The sequence below is a fragment of the Leuresthes tenuis genome, unplaced genomic scaffold (genome assembly GCF_036924035.1).
Source record: "Leuresthes tenuis unplaced genomic scaffold, fLeuTen1.0.hap1 SCAF_18, whole genome shotgun sequence".
Classification (NCBI taxonomy): domain Eukaryota; kingdom Metazoa; phylum Chordata; class Actinopteri; order Atheriniformes; family Atherinopsidae; genus Leuresthes; species Leuresthes tenuis.
In genome coordinates this window covers 20859698-20872048 of record NW_027325372.1, presented here as the reverse complement: position 1 = coordinate 20872048, position 12351 = coordinate 20859698, and the positions used below count along the sequence as shown (strand labels likewise).

At 38.7% G+C, this 12351-nt stretch overlaps 1 protein-coding gene across 1 annotated transcript in view; it reads right to left on the bottom strand.

The window, feature by feature from the left end:
- Window positions 1–5669: 5669 nt before the first annotated feature.
- The window catches only part of hdac1 (histone deacetylase 1), a 254786-nt gene continuing 248104 nt past the window's right edge, over window positions 5670–12351 (bottom strand). Inside the window, exon 13 of the transcript XR_011908380.1 lies at window positions 5670–5681. The gene's annotated coding sequence lies outside the window, so the exon portion shown is untranslated. The remainder of the gene's footprint in view (window positions 5682–12351) is intronic.

The window sequence follows — 12351 nt, the reverse complement described above, 5'->3', positions numbered from 1 at the left end:
CAAGTGGTTCTACCACCAAGATACAAACATCAGCTGACTGATGTCCCAATGGGTCCAATGGGTTGCTAGGTTGGACGTGCCAATGACCTGTTGAAGCTGTTTAACAACCAGCCAAGGTTGTAGGCAATGCAGCGGATTGCTGAGCTGGACACATGAATAGTTATGTTCTTATCACAATCAGTTTTCCCACCACCGTCCTGGCAGTTACTAATTTATCAGTTGTTGGTAGCGAGCTGTCATTGTCTGGTGTTGGCTGGGGGTTCTGTTTGATGCAAATATAACTTTAAAAGCCTATCACTGGCTTCCATTGTTAAAGAAAAACACTGTTCATCCTCCACTGAACAGTGAAAATTCAAATACACCACCTCCAAATCCTTACCTACCTCATTATGTGGAGACAATACCACTCCACAGTAACACGGTCAGTGTTTACATGCACAGCATGATTTGCAGAACAATCCAATATAAACTTAATTGTGAAAAAAGCTTGTCCAAACCATCAGTTAACCATCAGTTATCAGGCCCCTCTCTTGTGGAATAAGCTGTCAGTAAATGTCCAGGAAGCAGACACTCTTTCCACTTTTAAGACCAGTCTTAAAACTTTCCTTTTTGATAAAGCTTATAGTTAGGGATGGCTCAGGTGATCTTTGAATTGGACTATATTATTTAAGTGCCTTGAGATGACATTTGTTGTCATTTGTATGCTATGTAAATAAAACTGAATTTAATTTAATCCAAATATACACTTAGAAAATATTATATCAGTCACCAAATGATGGTTTAAAGATATATAAGGTCCAACCACACACACCAAAATGGTTGATTGTCCTATACCACAGTAGTCAACACAATAAAAGCAAATCTAAAGCTACACTGACATGAGCTAAATAAGCAAAAATGAATGCACTGAAGACTGGTGCCAGATATTCTGTCCAAAAAGCCAGAGCTGCAGAAATACTGTGGACAATCAATGCAGTGAAATAACTACCAGCAAATACACCTTGGTTTAGGGACTGGTTTAACTGAGGTACTTTGTCAGTGGATTTACTGATTTAGCTATATTATGGCATTGTACTTTGGGTGGATGATTTATACTACTAACAGCCAACTGTCTTTAAGCAGCACTATAGTTAACATACATTTGGTGTCTTGCCAAGCACTCCTGAGTGAGGTGAATGTTTGTTGTCACATGGACTCAAACTCATACTGTCTGATTAAAAGTCAGCCTACACATCATCCCTCTTGGATGCTACTTCATTTATGAGAGGCTTCAGCTTTGTTCCAGAATTGCTGTATTTCAAATGCTAAAGCAAAATAAAAAAAAAACAGTCCAGGAATAGTGCCACATAGTAATGCTTTAACAGACTCTGGTCTTGTACATATTTCCACTCTTTCTGTACATTTCAGTCTGAAGCATAACTGGATGAAAAAAGGAGCTTTGTACTGTCTACAAAAGGAGCTATTCGGTGTAATTTATGATAGTGTTCAAGCTTTTAAAATTCTTAACAGCTTAATCTTGTGCCACTGGGTATTTTACTTTTATGACTAAAGGTAAATAGGGAAATTTTAAAACTCTCTTTGGATCTGAAAATCCATCCATTGAATCTTTCTTTATTTTTTTTGGCGAAAATAAAAATGCTCAAGTTATACTGTCGATCCCTGGGGAAATTTGATTTACTGTCACCTCTTGGAGATTAGGTTAATCTGGAGGGGGTTAGGGTTAACCCTAACCCTAACCTTCTCCACTATTGAATAGCATCACAGGAGCACATAGAAACTCTTTGGATAGAACAAGGAAACTTAGGTAGCGCATTTGTAAGGTTACAATTCTGTATATTCCCCTGCTCCAAGGTGTTTTCTGGTCTCATTACACAAGGCAGTGGGCTGTACATTCAGACAAAAACAAGATTATATTTCTTGTCAATTTATAGCCATGGCATTATTGCTTGACACAAGAATAAGCCACCGCTGGGTGGTGTTTACTTTGAATGTCTCGTCGTAGCATAGCAACTGTCACTGGGAACATCTGGTCTGTCAGATTTGGAGCTAGTATGTTACATCAGGCTGCAAAAGACTTATTAAAAAATAACTACATATCGTTGTTTATTTTCAAGTTCACTTAAAGGAACAGCTGAATAATATGTTTACTTGCTTGATACTCATAGTTTTAGCCTCAGTATTTCATCACAACATCATGTATTAGAATTAATAGGTGTCTATTTAGAAACCAGTTTTAAAGTTGATTGGGGAATTCCCCTTGCTTGATAGTTTAATATATGTTTTTTTGCTAACTCACTAAGCTAACTTTAGTTAACTATCTGTTATCATGGTCAAATTTGCTAGCAAGAGCTGTGTACAAGAAGTTCAGTCTCACAACATTATTATGAAATACATTAAAAAAACACTATTTTTTAGAATAAACTTTATTGTCAATGAAGAAGAACAAGTATTTAAGAAAATGCAGTTGCCACTTAACCAGAAGGGCTCATTAGTAGGCTACAACTGAGCCAGAATGTAACAGTTAAGCGTGTGACATGGGATGTGCATGATATAAACATGTTTGATATATTAGTGCTACAGTATAGATTGTGTACTTACTGGACAGTTATTTGACCTCAAATTTGAACACAGCTGAAATATTTGCTGATTTTTCTCAATTTACACTCTAACATGCGAGCACTTTTACAAAATGCTGCTTTGGTAACTCAAAAGTGAGTGTCAGAGAACCCACCTTTGCCCCATGTTATCTGTCTTGTTTACCATATGTATAGTACCTTTTTTCAATTAAATTTTCTCAATCAGTCTATTTTCTTTCAAACGTAAACAATGTTCTCGCACCTAAAGCATTAAATATAAAACCTTGGTGTATTTGGTATATTTACAGTAGCGACAGATTGTTCATTTGCCCAGCTCAGTCCTGAACTAAGCTGCTAAATGAGGCACCGAGGGGCCCTGACACGTCTGTCTAACAGCCTGGTCTGAAGCTGACTGAACCGAGAGGAGTGGAGAAGTGATGGAAAGACAATCTGTTCTGACCTAATGCTGTCATCTGTCGTGAAAAGGCTGAGCTGTGCTCCTCAGATGCCCTGATCGAATTTATCTGGTTTGGACTCCACAAGAGTTCCAAACTGTCTAATATCAAAGCGATCAGTGACACAGTTGTCGCTGTAGTTGTTTACACACATTAGCCAGCAACTCGGCTGAGGGGTCAAGCTTCCTTTTCTTCAAATGCAGGCTCAATATTCAGTTTTGTTGCTGTGTATTTGTCGGATTCGCCATGATTGTGTATTTTGAACACCATGTTGAAAGGTGAATAAGCGCATGTCTTCACTGGCTAAGATGAATTACTCTTGACTGGGCCTGCAACACTCTGTCGCAAATAGTTGGATATGACTGCAGTGTTGACAAGGTTTTGAGAAAATGGAGTGAATCAGGAATATGAGGAGATGACGTAGTGCTCTGGCCTGTGCTGCACAGACAACAGACAAGTGGAGGAACTGGGACGTGAGATGACACATGGACAGAAATCATGCCAGCGACACCATGATGGAGGGGATATAATGATGGCTTTCAGCACCTCACTCTCCATTTCAGAGTTGTCAAGACTCAGAAGACCAAATGTCTGGAAATGTTCTATTACAGAGTGAACAGGTAGAAGTGGTTTTTTTGTGGCTGAAGTGAGCTAATCAGTGAGGCCACCTGCGTTTATTCGGTCAATCTAAAGTTGCTCAAACAAATATTTTTACATTTATAAATAACCATATGCCAGTCTGTATTGTCGAAAAGGATATCTGCAGTGACAGACTTACAGAGAATTATTGAACGAGTCTACATTTCCCTGAAGATTGAGCCTCTCTTAATTCTCGGTTTTAGTTTTTCACAGCTCCATTTCTTGTTCACTCTAACTGTGCTCATTAGCCACAGCTTTTCCCTTCAGTTTTCTTCAGAAAAAAGGGAACATATTTATAAAAAACACATTGCGTATTATCTTTCCAGTACCCAGCCATGGAAAAAGACAAACCAAGGGGTCAGGAGTTGGTGGAGAGCAAAGCAAAATTGAAAGTAAAATGAATGTAGGGCTTTTATTGAACATAGAAGTCCATAGATTTGGAGTTGCAATCAATGGCTGCTCATAGCACACCTCTCAGTATGTCTCCAGAGACATTTACATGTATCTTTAAAGAAGCTTAAATCTGCCATTATTCACAACCTTATATGATGATAATTTAAGTGGTGCACTGCAATCCATCATGCTTCTCCCATGTGGTTGATAAATTATGTAATTCGGGCTTAAAGCAGATAACTATAAACTCTTGTAATACAGTGATTAAAGCAATCTTGAGTCACCCTCATTTTTTTAATGGTATTTTGCTTCTAAGAAGCCAGGCTTTCATGTGGCTGGTTCTTCTTTTTTCAGTCAGTACTTGCACTTTTTTTTGTTGTTTCTTAAGACACTTGACACTGACCTGACTGAAACATTTAAGCATAAGAAAAGCCTCTAACTCGAGGGATCAACCACTGCTCTGTCTAATTGGACAGCTTAGCATGAAACCAATTTTCAGCGGCAACAGGTTTTATGGAGGGATGAATCCTCCCCAGAGCCCGGACCTCAACATTATTGAAGCAGTGTTGGATCATCTGACAGAGAACGGAACAAAAGGCAGCCAACATCCAAAGAGGAGCTTTGGAATATCATTCAAGGAGCCTGCAGAACTATTCCTGAAGATTACACAAACTAACCTAATTTAAGATTGTTCATCGTATCTCTCTCAGAAAGGTTAAGCTAACGTTTACCCTGTCAATAACCCCAGATTTATTCCTAAAGAATAGTCAATTCACAACTTTTCAGTGTTATAACCAGATTTTAGTATATATGCTCTTCAAGAACTGAACTTCTAATGTTTCTAGCTGTCAAGCGTAATATTATTGTAATTGTTAAAATGACTGTTTTCAAAGCTGTATTTTGATTTGATTCTTTGCTGGCTGCATTCATCCTCTTTTCTATAATTCCTTTCCACATGATCCTCTGTAACTTCCTCTTCTCCACCCAGTAATTTACATCCCTCCCACCCTCCATCATAAAGCTGTATTTTGCATCTCCTCTATGTCTATGCAGAGGATGCTTTCCAACCTCTTGGGCTAGAAAAAAACTGCCTGGGCTGCAGCCCAACACAGGCATTCAGGGCCAGTTGGGTAGCTCAAGCCCTCACACCCACACCACAGTCTCCCCTCCCTTCCCTGCCTTTGGTATTGGGGTCACGTTTCTCTCCATTGACAGGAAAGACTTTTTTTGAGGGCGGATTAAAAGGCCCCCAAACCGATCCTGATAGGAGGTGTCTAGCAGCTGATGTTGCTGGGTGATATGTCACAGCGCTTAAGAGTGGAGAGAAGGTGTTGGGGATGTGGGGGTTGGGGGGTACAGAACTGGAAATTTCTGATTGGTTTTACTGCATGTGCAGGTGTGTGTGTGTGCGAATATGTGTGCAGTCTTCTATGTGCATCTGTGCTGCATGGGCATTATTTTGGACTGACCAGAGATGAAAGGATCACTGTTGTTAGTCTCTTATGACGGCTGGTAGGACTGATGCAATCGACTGAAAGGAAGACTCCTCACAACAACACATAATCAAACCTGCACCAACATGTAAAGATGTCACTTCATGCACACACACACATTCACACTCATGTACATACAGAGCTCCACAAATCATTAAAAACATCCTTTGACGTGAACTTATTTTGAATAAGAGCTCTCCACTTTACTATCAATTTCCTGATGGCCACAATGTCAGAGTAGACTATAGTGTGTGTAGGTGGGTGGGAGGTTGTATTTGTGTGTGCGTAGGTGGAGTTGTGTTCTAATGGGAGATGAGTGACCCAGTAGGAAAAGGTCAGCTACACTACAGGGCTGATGTGGCAAGGCATCCTCCACTCACCAACTAATTAAATGTCGGTGAGTTAGATTGAACAGAGAACGAGAAGCAGTGGGGAGGGGGGCTCTTTTGGAGAAAAAACACATGGGAGATTGGCAGATAGGTAGAAAGGGAACGTACCTTCTTGTAAATGTCATGCGCTACATAAGGTTTGACTCTGCTGCTCAGAATTCAATGACAAGAAGGAGGGAAACAGACACAGATGGTACATGTACATGTTAAACTGCGTTCACATTACTAGCCACATTTTTCAGTTCAGATTCAGTACAGATCAGATTTGATTTTGATTTTGACAGGCATAACTGTGAGTGTCATCCATCTGACTCTCTTGTGAACACAACTACCCACTGAAACTGCGGGCATGTGCACTAGATTATAGTAACTAGTGCAGTAGATGCATGCATGATTTGTACCAACAATGACAGAAAACGTTGCATTAGTGAAATCACTCAGGAGATTAGATTGAGACACACAGACAATTCTGAAATGGAAGCTATTGCAGCAAATTTGTGGATGATATTTAGTTCTACATTCAGCAAATATTTTTCCGGCTATAGAGGAAATGATTGAGAAGGACCAAGATAAGCTAAACATGTAGCAGGACTATAGCTGGATCCTATCCTAGCTGCTATCGGGCAAAAGGCAGACTATGTCCTGGACAGGTTGCCTGTCTGTCACAGAGACAAACAACCATACACACTCGTACTCTCACTGAGGGTTAATTAAGAATCAGCACTTAACTTAATATGTGTGTTTTAGAATGGTTGGAGGAACCTGGAGTACCCCCAGAAAGCCAGCACCTACAAAGGGAGAATGAAATGAATGAACAATACTTTATCTCAAAAGGAAATTAGATTAGATTAGATTAGATTAGATTAGATTAGATTAGATTAGAAGATACAAACTCCACACCACCATACAGCCTCTAATGGCTTTACTTTAAATGAAAGTTAGAGGGCAGTTGGCACATGGGTGATGAAAGGGGGCTTCATTCACTTTTAAAACTACAGATAAAAGCACTAAAAGTTGGGGGAGATCACATTCTCTCTGGGAACTTTTGTCCAGCAGGTAGTACCTTAGTTTTAAGCCAACATGATGGTAGTCAACATGGGGATCTTACTAAAAATAAATGTCTCTCTGTCATTTCCAACCCAAAGGTTCTGAGTTATTAAAGTCACTCTGAAAAACATGTACAAAATCATGATCATACTGAGACATGATTTTGGTAAAAGTTATGTGAAGCCATTAGTTTTTTTTATCTCTATCCATGTCCAAACTTTTGACTGGTACTGTACACATTCCCTTAATTTCCTCTTAATTTCCCTTAAGTGACTGCTGGTGGTAATGACTAATGTGGTTAGATGCACCGAAAGGAAAACGTCTGGTACATCAGCAGGACATGTGTGGTACAGCAAATATGTTTATTTTAAACTCTTCTTGGATTTGATTGAGCTATAAAGACTGATTGGAATTGGTCTGTGGTGTAGATTTCCATTGTTGTTTAATAATGACTGCAGTGATTCTGTTTTATTTCTTACAACTGGGGATTGTGATTGATGCAACAATAAAGCCAAACTGGTTGCCTAACTGAACATATCTCAGACTAAATCACTGGCATTGCAATTATCTCCCAAGAGTGACAAGGGGGATTTTGATTTACCTTTAAATAAGTTATCCAATGGACCAATTGCTCTGTGGCTTGGTTCATTTCCTTAATTAACATGGAGAATGGGTCTCAGTGGGTTTTTAAGCTAGCTGCTGCCATGTTTGTTTTTAGAGACGAGAACATCAATTTAGGAGGGATTTGTTGGCAGAGACTGATTTGAAAGCACACTTGTTCGGCACACATGTGTGTCTGAGAGTTTTATGAGATGAGGGTCCTCACATTTTTCCAAAGGGAAGATATTGGAAGCCTCTCTTCTCTCCTGAAAAAGCTGCTGAATAATTCACCATGCCCCAGTTTCTGCCCATTAGGTTGACACAGTGCTGGAACTCTCTTGCCTGGAGTAGTTGACAGCTTCCTTACACACACATACCCACACACACCGACAAGGTCACATGCACACATACACACACATAAGACCATTTCAGTGCTTTAAAAGTGACTTTTCTTTCTCCAATACTAGAAAAAGGTTCTGTCACATAATCACCTTTTTTCTTCCTTTTTTCCCTTCTTTTGTGACCATTTTTGCACCTCTTATTCTACTTCTACTTTTACTTACCGTCTCTTCTCAATTCCCATCCTGTCGTCTCGGTTCCTTACCTGCCAAATTTAATCCTACTCCTCCTTTTGTTTCCAGCTGACGACCCTATTCTGAGCTTTCTTCTTAAGGCCTCACTTTCAGCCTAAATCCAACAAGTGTAGTGGAAAAAACTCTTGACTTACACATTTAAAACATTCGTCATTTGATATCCTAGCTAATCAAGGGCAGCTAAACTAGTCGTGAACATTACACTGAAAGTTAAAATGACGAAAAAACTGAGCTATCAGCTTCCAATTTAAAGATACAGTTAATTGTGGAGCCACAAAAGCATTCTTTTAGTGTCACGTTTCGGGTCAACTGATTATCCAAAGCGTCTCGTTTTGGTTTCTACCAACCTCTGAGGGAAATATCTCCAGCTGCCAGGGCCGTTGCTAGACATAAAGTTCTGCTGGGGCACAGGCCCCCATTACTCAGATCGCATTTTTTATCGTAAAGACCGGCTACGTTTATAAAATGTGCAATGCAACTTGAACAGTGAACTTGCTAAAGCCAGCATTGTAACTGCTGCCAAACAGCTGCTGCTGAAATTACAATACCAACTGCTATAGGTTAAAATAGAAAAATTAGGCTTGGGATGTTGATGTTTATAAAAAAATTACACACCGTAATAACACGGATAAACTTTTTTAGGCATAGAATTAAAAAAAAAAAACACATCTTAAAATAAAATCTTAATTAAATCTGTCTTTCGTCTGACTCTTGTCTGTCTTTCCCTTCTGTTTTGCCTCTCTCTGCCTGTTCATCCTGCTCCCTCACACCTCTCCTTCGTTGGCGTTCTGCTCCTCTTCTTTGCCACAATTAAGAATCAGAATTTACTGAAATGTGATCTCCCTTAATTCAGATAACTATTAAAACCAATATCTCAGTACGTTGCTTTGTCATTTCAAATGTTTTAGGCAAATGAGTGAAAGGGAAGCTGCCTTGGCATTATGCCATCTTTCTGTCCACCTTCTCACTTGGTCTCTTTTTTTGTTGACTCCTTGACTTTCTCTTTCTCTCACTCTCTATCTTCCTCTCTCCACCTGTGTGCTGTCAACCAGAAGGTAAACATAAAAAACAGATGATGTATATTCTAATAAGATATATAAATTGATCCATATCAATTAATAACATTATTCTAACTTAATACAGTGTTGTTTTGATAAATGTCGGTTAGATCTTACCCTCTCCTCTGAACCTTGGGCTTACTTTAAAAAAAGCATGTGTCCATCTATGGCAAAAAAAACAAGACATTAGAAAGGAGTGAGGGTTTGATCCAAAACTCATTGTCTCTTTTTTTCATTTATACAGAGTTATACAGTGAAGTCCATCAAAAATAACCGCATAAATAAATCGCATAAAAATAGCCGAGTGAGAGTTTTCTAAAATAATATCGTGCAGCTGAGCTGAGGAGTGTGCCTCGTTATGTCGCTGTTATAAACGGCATGTGAACTGTCTGTCTCGTTTACTCTCACTCATGCTTGCCATTCGTGCTGTGCATTTACTGATATGTAGTTCACTCGTCTGCTCTGCTGCATGCTTATTGCACATCCACTACGTCATGCACTTTTCTAGCGCACACAATACGCAAGTGTGTACAGATCCGAGCAAGACAACTTACTTGTATTTGAATGAAAGTCAGTTGTTTGAATTCATACATTTGTGAAAGATAACTGTACTTTGTTAAGTTAGTATTAGTGCTACACTATCCCTGACTGCCAGCTTGTTAGAACTCCTATGTGAGTTTACACCGGGGCGCAGCTGATCTGTACTGGGACACGTGGCTCGGTGGAAAGGGGTCTGATGACACCCATGCCAGCTGCTTAACAGTCAGTGTTCACCAGATGATTATACGTGTTTGCTGTTAGCTGCCCAAAATTTTCCCTCTTGTAGCAAAACTATGCTTCTATAGCATCTACATTCATAACATAACAGCTTTTACAATCAAAGTTGGATTTGTTTTGCAGATGAAGTTCATAACATATGTTTGGTTTAGGTACTTCAGTTTAACAGGAAGTCAGCCTGTAGATTGGAGCAATTTTCATCCAGCTCTCCACGGTACACACCTACTTTGAAAACGGCCTGAAGGTAACATGACTGACCACAGCTGTCACGCCCTAATGACATTTGCTGCTCCGTATGAGATATGCATGCTTCGATATGGGTTGCGCACGCGCAGTCATGAACTAACCCTGCAGCCTTGCCAACTTGCTCACCTGTACTGCTATAGCAAAAAGAGACACAGGGAACACAAACAGAATTGTTCATGACTTCAGATTTACCTTTTTCTGACACTTAGAATTGGACCGATTCAACAAAGGTTTTCAAATGTAGCCTTAATTTTTGAAACATTAGAAATTTTAGCTAACAGCATAGAATTTCCCTTCCTTCCCTCGTTAAAGTCCAAATTAAGTATGACACCAAAATAGATTGATATATATTGCTACTTTATTCCCATTTATTGTGTTTTCATATTTGAATGTTAATTGTTGCTTTTAAATCTAAAAACTTAATTTGACTGTTCATCCTTGATATTTCTTTTTCAAGAATTTGACCTTTTCTTTTTCTTTTATGGTGACCAACAACTGTGATCAGCTCCACTAACAATATCTCAAGAACTGTCTTGGTTATTGTTAGATAACAGACTTACATTAAACACAAATCAACAGTAAATATATTACTAGATCACTGTGTGCTGAGAAACAAACAAAAAAAAAAAACACACATGACACAATGATTATATAAGAACTGTTTTCTTAGAACATGAGTAGCATCTTTAAGTAGCTTTTAGTAACTTGACTATGTTTCCACTGTGAGTCAAAAGACTCAGTGTTCTGCCAATTTTTTTTCATTTCCAAACCCTTCTCATCAGTCACTCCCTATGCCAATATTTTTAGCCTTTCCTATTCTTTCTACACCAATTTTGTACCCTTGGAGTCTGGATGATGCTTCAATAAGCTCAATATTCTCTGGGAGCTAAAGTGAAACACAATCGACAGAAGTCAATACAACTTCTTTGCAGTTTTCCTGGAATTCTCTGTTCAAATATTGAGCCCTGCTTAAAATTTCAAGTCCATCTTCCAGCCTTTTTCTGGCGATGCAAGCTGTGATATTAAAACCCAATAATTCATGTGTGGATATGAATGTTTCATTACAGTAGAGGAAATTAAACTGAATTAATGATAATCACACTTGGAGCACTGCTGCTATTTAAGGCCCAGCAGGATAAAATAAGCTTAATGGAGACTGCAGTGCAGGGCCTGAGATGAACTTTTTCGTACACCTGCCAATAACAGGTAAACTGAGAGAATTAACCACACAAATCATTCAAATTTTCATAAAATTGTGTTGTTATTTTAGTAAAATAGAGCCCTTTACAACATTTGTAAAATGCAATGATGATAATAACAATAATATTGAGAATATATTTATTTATTTGTTTTTAGTCCCTATCAAAATTCAATTAGTTTAGGCTAAATGTATGTTGCATGTTTTGTTAACTTGTTTTACAGTTGTCAGGCAAACAATAATTACCGCTACTTTGTAACCATAGTGCCATTTCTTCTACATTTCATGGTTTTCTGATTTGATCTTAATTAACCAGATATCAGAAGATCAGCCAAATTACTTTCTGATACCAACTGTCACTTTTTTCATTCATGGAAAACAAACAAACAAAAAAAATATTTCTTTTAACCTTTCAGATAAAAAAAAATCCAAATGTAAGTAAATCTTCAGTTTCAGGGCGCAACCAGGACACACCAGAAACATATGGGCCACTGCTATCGGCAGGAGTTATTCTATTTGCAGACAGGCTGATTGCAGTCAACAAGCTGAATATTGGCCAAAACAAATAGGATGTGCATTAAATGTACAAAAATCAGTATCAGCATTTGGCTAGTGTCCAAATAATTACTTATAACATCATATCGACCAACACTTTCCCAATCGGTGCAACCATAATATATATATATATATATATGTCTATACATATAGACATATACATATATACACACTGTATGTTCCCAGAACGCTCCATGTCTTGTGTTAATGGTACATTCCCTATTCCACTCCCCTTGGCAACCACACCCTTCCTACCTCTTTTTTTTCTCCTCCTTTTTCTGTCAATCCATGTCTACCTCTCCTACCCTCTATGTCTGCCCCATCATTAGCCT